We start from the raw sequence: 11706 nt of genomic DNA on the forward strand, positions 1-11706 counted from the left end.
GCTATTTGTGGAATAAACAGTAACAAAAACTAGCCAACTCTGCACAGTGTAATGGGATTTTAATGTATTCTTCTTGTCGGCATAGTGTATTTCTGTGATAATTTTATGTGACAGCATAATTAAACTGGAAAACAATTCCCATTTCCTATGTATTTTATCTATTTATCATCATTTATTTCTTTACTTTCTCATTCTGCTATAAATATTACTGTAAGGAGAGTTAAATAAGTTAAACCAATGCAATTACTTTTACAGATTGAAATTAACTTCATATATCAATTTATACTGGTTTGTATACAGCACCTACTATTTGCCCTGTACAAATAAATGCATTTGTTGCAGTATATTTATAGTGTCACTATGGTTTCCATGTTTGCACTCCTTTTGACTAATGTTCTATATGTTAAAACTTGACATTTTAACAGTATTTTCAAACAATTTCATTCATTATCAAATAACCATTTATTACATTGTGGCAATTCCAAACCATTTACTGGACCCTCTAGACATTGCTAAACAATGATTTATCAAGGAGTGTGCAAATTTTAGTGCTTATCACAGCAAATACAAAAAGTAACATTAAATACTGACTTGACAACAGCTCTGACTAAATTATTTTCCTTTTTTAATCTTGATGAGTCATATTTAGTAATAGCAGTTTGTAAATGCATTGGATATTGAGAGCAATATTCTAGATTGCTCCATTCTATAAGGCTTTTTCTGGTTTGCTCATTTCTTTTGTGTGCTTAGGGGATAAACTGAAGACTGTGGGACACAACAGACGCATCTCTTACTGTCTTTTTATTTTCTTATGGTGCTTATGATGCCCCAACAATGTCCTGTCTGACAGTGGTTTTCACATTTTACTTGAATCTAACAAAATCCACCTCTAGCCAAATCTGTATTGATTTTTGCTTCCCTAGAGTGAACAGCGGTGATGCAAAAGATTTTCAGTTCTGTTTTCAGGAAAAATCTCCTCTTTAGCAATGTTCTAGCCAACAAGTAGGACTGATTTAATTTTGTATATGAACACCTGGCTGCAAAATGCTGTGCTTTTACCTCTGTTCCTTATCTCCCCTATTTCTGTTGAATTTGAGATCCACAGGATGTCTGTGAGAAAACAGACTGATACCCACAAATGATTTTTAGGTCTCTGGAAGAACTTAGGTGCAAACTTTACAAGGCAACAGTATTGGAGGGAGACATCACCATTCTCAGAGATCTCATTAATCACTGCAGAGCTCACACATTCAACTCAACGTGAACTAAATTGAAAAGCTTAAATATTCCAGAGGATATTCATAGGAGTTTCAAGGACTTGGGAGTATTCCTCATTTGTGAGGTTCATACACAGACTATAGCTGAACAAATATCATTAACACTGAATTTAAATGATCCCTAAATCAATAGTTTGGCATTGTTGGTTGATGCTACAGTATCATTAAATAGCTCCAGAGAAAGCCAAGGCCTCACTGTGCAAAACTAACAGCTTAACATCATCCTATGCAGAAGAATTTATAGTCTACAGGGCTTCTTTGTGAACTGGGGAAGAAGGAACCACACCTTAGAATGGGATCTTCCTTGACCAAGGTCCTGAAAGGAACAGGACTGAAAATTACACACGGATTTCCCATATGTCAGTCTTAATTTCAAAGGCATCCAAAAGGCTTTGATTCATTATCTCCAGTTCAGGAGGGGTTATTAGGAACTCTCTGTTACTGCTTCCATGGGAGAGCCAGCAGAGACAGCTTTTGCTCATTAAACTAATAATGCAGTAATTTAGTTCAAATTGCCACAGCTTTCAACTGGTTCTGATAAGATGGGCTTTAAACTGTGGTAGAAAAGAAATAGGTACCTTCTTGTTCTGCAGCCTGTGTCACAGTCTGACATCTTCTGCCACAAAGGTGTAGCTGGACTGGGCAACTGCAGCAGCCAAAGTGCACCACCTCATACCTGCAGAAAGGCAGAATCCTGTCTGCTTGCTGAAGGTCTCACTGCCCCCAGTTTCAGCACTTCAGTTCTTTAATTTTACCCACACCCTGCACATTTAACCCCAGGATCTCAAGGTTTCTGTGTTGACAGTAAGTCACACTTGGAATTTGGAGGGAGGGGGGTGGTTTCTTGAGGTTTATGTTTGTTTGATTTTTGCTCAGCAGCTCTCCTGGTATTTTTCCGAGAATCTTGCCAGACTGGTAGGGTATGACCAAGCCTGAAGGACACTTACAGAGTACATAAGGGAAGTTCATCCAGAAACAGTAAACAGTGATAAACAATTAAGTTTATCCCCTTGCAGCTGCTCACTTGTCTTCTCAAACTTCATAGATCTTTTCTAGAAATTCTTCATCTATTCCTGAATCTCAGTAATTTTTAACATGCTACTACTTCAAACAAAACTGTCAATGAAGTCTGCTAGGACAGATCAGGCACAAAAAGAAGTTTTGATTTAAACCAAACAATTTAAGTGATGCCATATGATGCCAGAATAAATGAACCATTACACCAATGTCCCTGCTTATTAAAAACAAAACAAACTTTTCTTAGAAAATGGAAGTGCCTGAGGACCCCGAGCAGTCAGGAGTAAACGTTTAATCCTGGGAGAAATGCGGGCTGGGTTCAGTCACGGGGCAGAGCAGAAGGGCTGCTCAGGACCAGGCACCTCAAACCAAACACTTGGGGCACAGAGGGCTATGGCCAAGCACCCCAGTGAGCTCAGGTGAGTGCCAGTGGGCTTGCTTGCTTTTATTTGAATCGGTCTAAATGCCAGACTCCTCAGACTGTCAGGTTTGTTCAGACCCAATGCTCGTTGGTCCAGGAATTCATCCTGAGGTGACTGGTTTGTTAATCCATTTCCAGCCTCCTTTTCCCCACTAGTCTGCCTACTGGAGGTTGATTCCCTGATTTCCACTACTTGGACTGATCATTTGGCTTCTTTTTCACTTAAGGCTATGAAATCAAGTTTGAGGGGGTTTGGGTGTTGGTTTGGTTTTGGTTTTGTCTTTGGTTTGGTTTTGGTTGGTTGGTTTTTTGTTGCAGACTGTACGTTACAATCCATGGAGCTTCAGCAACCATTAGCTACTGAGTGCCAGAGATAAGGCCTGATAAAGGCAAAAAATGGTTTTTAATAGAGTCAGGGTTACCAACACTCACCCTTAGAATCCAGCAATGGAAAAAGAGCTTTGTTATTCTCTGTGGTTTGCAGCCAAGGTGTGAGGGAGGGAGCTCTCTGCTCACTTAAGGAGATATTATACAAAACATTAAACTCAATGAGGGTATCTGTCAAAATCTAAGAGACTTCATCTCTGCTGTTACCTACCTTCCATTATGGATTAATTTGACACTAATTGCAAAAATGATTTAATTTAGCTAATCTTCAGAAAATACTGTTTGAAAATTAAAATTAATGGCTAGGATAAAATCTAGGCATTCTACCTGAATAAAATCTTGGACATGAAGGGCCAGGGACTGATGTAGAAAGCTTAGATAGGAATTACCTCAAAAAATTGCATTTCATACATAATGCAATAGACAACCAAAAATGAATTTAAATAAGAACATGACAGGTACCAGTGGAGGAAATGTCAAAGAAATCATTTACTGATGGAGAGGGATGGAAAAAAACCCAAATGTGAAACATTTTAGCTCTAAAAAGAACTTGGGGACTATATTTTTTTAGATCTAAAAAACCTCAAGAAATTACACATTTTTTAATTACACACTTATAGTTATCCAAGTATTTATCAATTATCCACTGGACAAACGAGAGAATGTGATTTTTGGAAGCAGTTTTGTAGTTCAAAAGTCAAATTTGTACTAGCAAACTAATCACAGCTTTGTGATGGTCTTCCAAGCTCCTCTTTCTGATAAAGGCACTGCGTAACATGATAGATTTTCATCTGTAGCAGATGGTACAAGTCCCTGAAGAATCGTACAGCAGCTGTTCCCAGGCAGAACACAACACACCCCGAGCACACTTCGTCTCTGCTCCCCCTGCACCCAGCCCAGCAGGGCTGCAGTGCCCCCGGCTCGGGGCACTCGGGGCAGCAGAGCTGTGTGCCAGAGGCTCTGGCCAGCAGAGGTGTGAGAGGTGCCAGCTCTAGGGCTGCACACCTTGTGCTCCTCCCACCAATGTCTTCCTTTGCATTCCTTTCCCCTCTTAAGTTTGACACAGACAGTCTGCCTTGTCAGGGAGCAGTAATGTCTGAGCACACAAAGAGCACGGCTTCGCTTTTCCTTGGCTTTGCACTGAACAAAAGGGTGACAATTCAGCACCTTCCCAGTGCCCAGCCTGGCTGTGCAGCGCAGTGGGAACCCTGCCTGGCCCAGCACAGCCCCAGTGCCCGTTCCCTGTGCCCCTGTGTGCTCACCCCATGGAATTAGCAACGCGCGCAGCTTGCAAGGCAGAGCAGGCTCGGTCCTAACACGCGGGTAATTAAGACATTACAGTTGGCTATTTGCTAGGCTGACTCAGGGGAGTGGTAATAGGATATGGAGTCTTTCACCTTAAGTTCAGCCATTTTTGCCCCCAGATTCCCAGGTAGTGATCAGTAATTCCTCATTAACCCTGACACAAGCTGAATCTGACTCTACTCAGGCATGTTGGATGAGTTCTGAGCACGTGTCTGCCAACAAGGACATTATCAGTCAGTGTCTCTGATAATTACATTTCAAAGTGAAGAACTCCACTGCTGTGAGTGAGCAGCAGAAGTTGATGTCTCCCTGTGGCATTATTTTAACTCCTCTTTGTTGTTGTTGTTGTTGTCACCAAACTCAACAAGCTATCATAAGCTGTCACAATAGCAGCAGATACAGATATAGGTTTTGATGACTACAAATTGACCACTGTTCTTAGGTTCCTCTGCAAACAACTAATAGGAATACAACATTGGAAAAACATTTTTTAAACAATACCAAATCCGACACCTAAATTATAATGAAACTCCAAGAGGTCCCTGATTTCATGATCCTACCTGCACTGCGAAGAACGTAAAGAATTGTTGCCTCTTGACATCATTCCCTTGCCAAAGGGCAATTACCTCCTCTGTATGCATTGCCTTAATCATGTCGTGTCCCATAAATTTGCATGTCTTCCAAGGAAGCACAGTGCATTGCCAGCAGCCTGACAGGATACATCAAAACAATTTCCTGGTGTGTGTTTACATCGGCTTTGGCTCCTGAGCTGCTTTAGCTGCAGTTGCTCCTCAAAACAGCACAAATTCCCTCTCTCCAAACTGTGGTGCTGGGGATAGAAGGTGGAATAAGCAGATATGGATGGGTACATTGTCCTTACCAGAACTGGGCTATACTTTCTAGATTAATGAACTGCAAATCAACTACACAAATGAAACCACACGCTGGATATAAACACAGTCCTCTGAGAGGGGCTTGTTGTCACAGGCAGAGAGGGAGGGAGTGTACACACAGATGTGTGACGGGGGTGTAATGAATGCCAGCTTCCCTCCTGCCTCTCTGGGATACACGGGGATGACAAACTCTCTGAGGAACAATTCCTTTGACTGGTTCGTTGAGGAAAGGAAACTTGTCATGCTGCCAAGAATAAAACTGCTTCTGGGCTTAGTTCTGAATTTTATAAAGTGAATAAGTGAAAAATGTATACACATTCACTTCAGACCCAAGTCATGAATAATTAAAAGAATATATAATTGTACCCGGTTTTCCCCTCAAGCTCAACCAGCAAAGATATCTTCTGTCCATGTAACAGGGTGCTTCATGTGTTTTGTGGTTTTTTTCAGAACCTGTTAGAAGTGAGCTGAACCAAGTATCACTGAATGCATCCTGCACCAAGCATGAATAACAGCCTGACCATCAGAGCACACAGAAACACAAACTGAGAACCCAACTGTTTCCTATGAAGGAAGCTGCAGGTTTTTTGATTATGCACAAATATTTTCCTAGTGTGATTCATCCACCCTTGATATTGGATTAAGACCACAATATGATAAAAATAATATTATTAACACAGCATTATTGTAGACATTAATCTGATACTGCAAATGGCAAAGACGAGACCTTTTTTACAAGGCACAGAAAGATAAGAATATTTACCATGTCAAAAATAACTATGCAGAAAATAACCTCAGAAAACAAAAGTTATCTGTGCGTATGTGTAACTGTCTCCTTTTTCTGACACAGGCAGACCTGCCAGTACAAATTAAGGACTGTGAGTTAACAGTACACAACCACACGTTTGTCTGCAGTGCTATTGGTGTATTGGGATTGTCTCACAGTCCTTATCTGAAAGAGTCAGATGCAAGAGATCTCCTATTGCTGTTATTTTTCCACATTATTCCCACAGTTAATAGGTCCCTCAGTTTTCAGCCGAAGTGAAATTAATATCCACTTTTCTTGAGGGCATAGAAATTAGCAAATATGGTATTAATAGCAATGTATTTAGTACCTTTCACTTGCAGATACAGAAATCTTATTTAAAGAGTAATGAAGAACATCAATAGATTCTATAAACTAAATAATCATAACACGTCCCCCCACCAACACAGACAGAAGGATTCTCCTGGCTGCTAAGCTGGCTCTTGCTTTCTCTCGTACCAGTATGGCTGTTTGTAGCCAACTGTCATGGTTTGAGATAGCCCAAATTCCAATTCCCTAGCTCCATCCCCCCCCTCCCACATCTCAAACCAATGCGAGATGGGTTTTTCCAGACAAAACACAACCAGACTCAGAATGGGGAAAGGGAATATATTACAATGACTATACAAATAAATACTACAATACATTATACACACGACTACAACTATCTCTACCATGACATAAGTATTTACAATGGATCAGATCTCTTCTCCCCTCCAAATAAAAGTCCAGGAGGGAAAGAAGGACAGATCCCTTCCAGTCCCTCAGAGCAGCAGCTTCTTCAGAGTAGCAGTCACTAAGCAGCAGCATCTTCTAAGGCAGCAGGTTTCTCTCTCTCTCTCTCTTCTGTTTCTTGCAGCAGCTGATAGCTGGATCTCTGCCAGCACACACGAGGGGGGGTGGGTATCCCCCTCAGCCACTCGTCTCTCCAAACGAGTGGTCTTCCGTGGGCTTCGTCACCCCAGACAAGGTCGTATCACCACGTCATATCACGAAGCACAGGGGGTCTTCGTGACGGTCTGGTATCTTCAGGAGATTCAAGCTCCTTGCAGGGCCTCTGTGCCCTGTCTCAGGCTGCGAGCTTCTTTGTAGCTTGCAGCAAGGGAGGGCCTCAAGGCCAACCTCCCACACCGTCCTGGCTGAGCTCTCAGGACGTCCGAGCTTCTCAGCTCCTCTCTGCAGTGCATGTTGCACTTCAAGGCTCTTTCAAGTAAGAGTCTATCAACTTCCTCCTTCCAGGAGGTCTCAAAGGAGTTTTGGGGGGTCTGGTATCAGTTCTTACCCCCAAGAACTCTGTAGCACTCAGCTGCTGACTCTCTTTCCCTCAGGTCTCCTTCCAGGAGTCCCTTCTCTGGTGCTGCATGTCTTTGTTGCTTCTTCGGTTCAGTTCTTATCTGTCTTGGCTCTCTGCCACCGTTTCTCCGGTCAGTGCCGGCTGCTGCTCTGCGCCCATGGAGAAAAACATCTCCCGGCATAACTACAGGCACCTAGCCCAGCTTTATGCTGTTCCAGGTCCCCACAGGCCCCAGCTGGGGCTGGGGGCCAAAGCCCCCCTGTGGGGCTCAGAGCCCCTTCCTCGTGGCTCACAACATGGCCACCTTCTTCCAACCTAAAACTACAACTCTTCTCTTCCGTTTGGTTGTGGTATGTTTACATTTTTGCAGGAGCGCTCATTGGACAGAATTTCAAAACTTCCAGGGGTTTCCACCCCTTGGGGTCTACCACTTTTCTCATCCTCTGGGGGAAAACAAAGTCCAAACCACTACACCAACAAACTGTTCTCTGCTAGAGAAAAATATATAAACACCCCTGAAATCATACCCATAGAGGATGAACAGGTTCTCATTTGTGTGTAGGTAACAGCTCTGCCCCTGAAATGGCCAAGGTCTGGGTTTTGGGTTGACTCTTAGAAAGATGTGCATTCTCTCTATTTGTTGTACTTTTCCAGCTGAATTCCAAACACAAGTTCTTCACTGAAACCTGGCTTAGACCTTGGCTTCTTTTCAAAAGTCAGGGATTTGTTCAGAGATAGAAAAAGACAAAACATGGGGGTAGGGGTGTCAGGAGATGTGAAGTGCAAGTCTGCTGAAGAACTAGTCCACTGCAGCATCGTGGGGTGGATCTGAAATAGCTCAGGGGGAGTTGGGAGAGGGGATACAGAGACACAGAAAGACTGTGAGGAGGGTCACTGTAGGATCAATAATCTCTCATGATATACCAAGACCATGAAATCCACCTACTGCAGTGGGACCTACTGCTGATTCCAATAGAACGGCTTTCCAGAGGTGGTGATAGGAATAGCAAAAGTGAAGCAAAATATTACACACTTCCTGCCCACAGATCTGAAAGCTGCTGCTCCATGATGTGCTGATCTTGTAATTTTGTATCACAGGTGTCTAAGACAGGAGCCAAATTATTTGTATGGGCTACAAAACCACAGCCCAAAGACCTTACCATCAAAAAAGGGCAAAATAAAGTTGGGGGAAAAAAAATCCCACAACAGTATTTGAACTTCCTGCATAGGGAAAATAGCAAGAAGAAATTCTGTACAAATGCAGTCTGTACATGCAACCCCACAGAGACAGACATTCAAATTCATGTTTTCAAATTCCAACATTTCTGAGCTGTTGTTTGAACCACTTGAAAGGGGGGCACTTTTCATCTAGGTGGTGGGGTTTTTTTAGATTACTAGAAAATATTTTTCTAATCTGTAAAATGTGAAAGGACTATTAAAAAGATGAATGTTTTGTATTCTGTTGCTTTTGATGACTAATTTCTATTTAAAGGTTAATTGTGAAATATGTGATGCCCCAAAATCGTGTAACAGTTTATTCCTACCATGTACAGGACAAAATCATGCAATAGAGCATTATTCCTTCAAGCCTGTTCTCTTTAGTAAAGTTTTCGTGTTAGAAAATGCTTATATTTGCAATTGTCTGATGTTTAGAAATAGAATTATTCAACATTGCCTCGTAGTTGGCTCTGACCTCTTGTTTGCGTGTGCTCTGGGTTCCATTTCGCACTCGATGGATTCCCAGCTATGTTGTGCCACCCCGTGTCAGAGATGCCGAGTTGCACAATTTGCTGAGCATTGTGGCACGAGCTGAGCGTTGGAGTCCTGCAGACGACACTTGTGCATTTAAAGACAGTTTTATCAGCAACTGAAGCACATTTAGAAAAGCATTAGAAGTATTTAATATGACATTTAATTTTTCTTAAAATGTTACTTTACTGGAAAACTTTCAACCTCTTGACTTTGTAAGTCATGGTGGTCCAATACTTATGACTGCTCTGTTGAAAGACAAGGAAAATTATCTTTTGGGTAATAAAATTATTCTCTACAGAAATTAATCTCATTTTCTACTTTATCTATACCAGAAAAGAACAGTACTGATTCAAAATCTGTACTCTGACAACTGGCAAACCTATGTTTGCTGATAAAACAAGGGGTGTTCAGGTAAGTTTTGATCCTTGTTAACCGAGTGGCCCCTAGAAGGGAACTTTTCTTCTCTGAGGTGCAATGTGCCCCTCTAGGAATCACAGACACCCTCGATCTTTACAGCTCAGCCAGGCCCAGCTCATTCTGGAATAGTTCCAACTGTCACAGATCCTCTGACAACAGGCTGAGCTCTCTTGCCATTCAGTCCTCAATATCTGGGCAAGTACCTCACAAACCGATCACAGAAGCCTCATAACCACACCTTCACTATTAAAAGCTGGGCTGCTACAGACACAGGAAGTTCCAAAGTAGGAGCACTGCTCACAGGTTTGGTGTGCAGCTGGGAGCAGCCAGAAAAAAATCACATCCTTTAGCATGGAGCATTTGGTCATCTTCTTGCATCCTTACCTCCACAAACAAACACCAGTGACAAACAAAGGTGGCAGGATACATTTTTTCCTTTTTGTTGCTTTACTGTATTTCTCCCTACTAGTGGCTACATACTCTTTCTTTATACTTAAGCAGTTCTTGCTTTACATTTGTAACTTTTATATGATAATGTATACAGGCCTCATGCTGTGCATGATACTAGTTTTTTCTGAATATAGTTTCAATGCTCTAATTAATTTACCTTAATAATTGTGCTTTTTTTCCTGTTATTTGTAGATTTTATCTTTGCTGGTTGGTGGTACCTGTGCTTTCTTTTCTTCTTTAGTGTTATTTTTCTTTCTCATGTTTTCCTCCATGCTTTTTCTGCACCTTTAGGCCACTTCTTAATTGTTTCCACACTTCTCCACATCTGTCACATTCATTGCAAGTTCCTTCAGCACCCTACAATAAAAAAAATTTGTTACTGTTATTGCAGCTATCAGGCAGTAGGTCGGCTGTGATTAAATCAGTAGCTGTCTGTATATTATAACAGTATGTTAGTGGTAGGTTCTAAACCTTAGCAAAGCCTTACTTCCATCCTTATCTCCTCCTCCGTAACGGTAAGTAACTACCATTAGCGTTCTGCGGTATGTGAAAAACATTTTAAAAAATAGATTTGTGTAATGTCCTGAGCTTCTACTGTGCATATGTGATGAACAAGGTCTGTATTTTGGATGCCATATTTATACAGCTTAAGTTGTAGTGGCAAATGACGTGGAGATTCAGGGCCTTTGCTCCATAGCTCTGTAAGCAGTGCCTCACTGGTTTGTAATACTGACATTATCTATCCAGTATCTGAAGGGAACTTATGGGAAAGATGGGGCAAAACTAGCCACAAGAGCATTTAGTGACAGGACAAGGGAAATGGGTTCAAACTGAGAATAGGTTTAGATTACATACTAGGAAAAAATTCTCCCCTGTGAGGGTGGTGAGGCCCTGGCACAGGTTGCCCAGAGAAGCTGTGGCTGCCCCTGGATCCCTGGAAGGTCCAAGACCAGGCTGGACAGGGCTTGGAACAACTGGGGCTAATGGAAGGTGGCCTTGCCCATGGCAGGGGGTGGCACTGGATGATCTTCAGCGTCCCCTTCCACCCCAAACCATTCTGTGAGTCTCATGGAGAAGGTTCCACTCCTGCTTCCGACACTGCTCTCACACGTCCCCCACTCAAGTTCAGGCACAGCACTGTCTAACACACGGAGCTCAGCGAGGGCACTGCCTATTTCCCGTTCTGTATCCCGGGCTCGGTCTCTCGGGTAACTCTCCTATGACAAGCGGCCGGGCGGGCAGCGGGCAGGGCGGTGCCGATGCTCAGGGGCAGCAGCTAATTAGGGTTAATCACCTCCGGCCGAGGGCTGCCCGGGGCGGGGCCCGCCCGCGCCGCGATCCCGCGGGGGGGCAGCGCCTCGGCCCCGGGGTCGGGGGGGCGAGAGCCATCCGTGAGCCGTCCCTCAGCCATGGGGGGAGCCATCCGTGAGCCGTCCCTCAGCCATGGGGGGAGCCATCCGTGAGCCGTCCCTCAGCCGTGGGGGGAGCCATCCGTGAGCCGTCCCTCAGCCGTGGGGGGAGCCATCCGTGAGCCGTCCCTCAGCCGTGGGGGGAGCCATCCGTGAGCCGTCCCTCAGCCATGGGGGGACTGGCCGGGGGCACTTGGTGCGTTCAGCCTGGAGGAGGCTGAGGGGAGACCTCGCCGCGGTCTGCAACATCCTCGTGAGAGGCAGAGGAGGGGCAGGCAC

At 43.5% G+C, this 11706-nt stretch overlaps 1 long non-coding RNA gene across 1 annotated transcript; it reads right to left on the reverse strand.

The window, feature by feature from the left end:
• Window positions 1–8977: 8977 nt before the first annotated feature.
• LOC116793099 lies at window positions 8978–11409 on the reverse strand. The gene is made up of 3 exons (XR_004359377.1): window positions 11313–11409; window positions 10176–10375; window positions 8978–9223 (listed from the first exon to the last, which is right to left on the reverse strand). It is a non-coding gene; the product is annotated as an uncharacterized LOC116793099 (long non-coding RNA).
• Window positions 11410–11706: the final 297 nt, after the last annotated feature.

This window comes from Chiroxiphia lanceolata, chromosome 12 (genome assembly GCF_009829145.1).
Source record: "Chiroxiphia lanceolata isolate bChiLan1 chromosome 12, bChiLan1.pri, whole genome shotgun sequence".
NCBI classification, from domain to species: domain Eukaryota; kingdom Metazoa; phylum Chordata; class Aves; order Passeriformes; family Pipridae; genus Chiroxiphia; species Chiroxiphia lanceolata.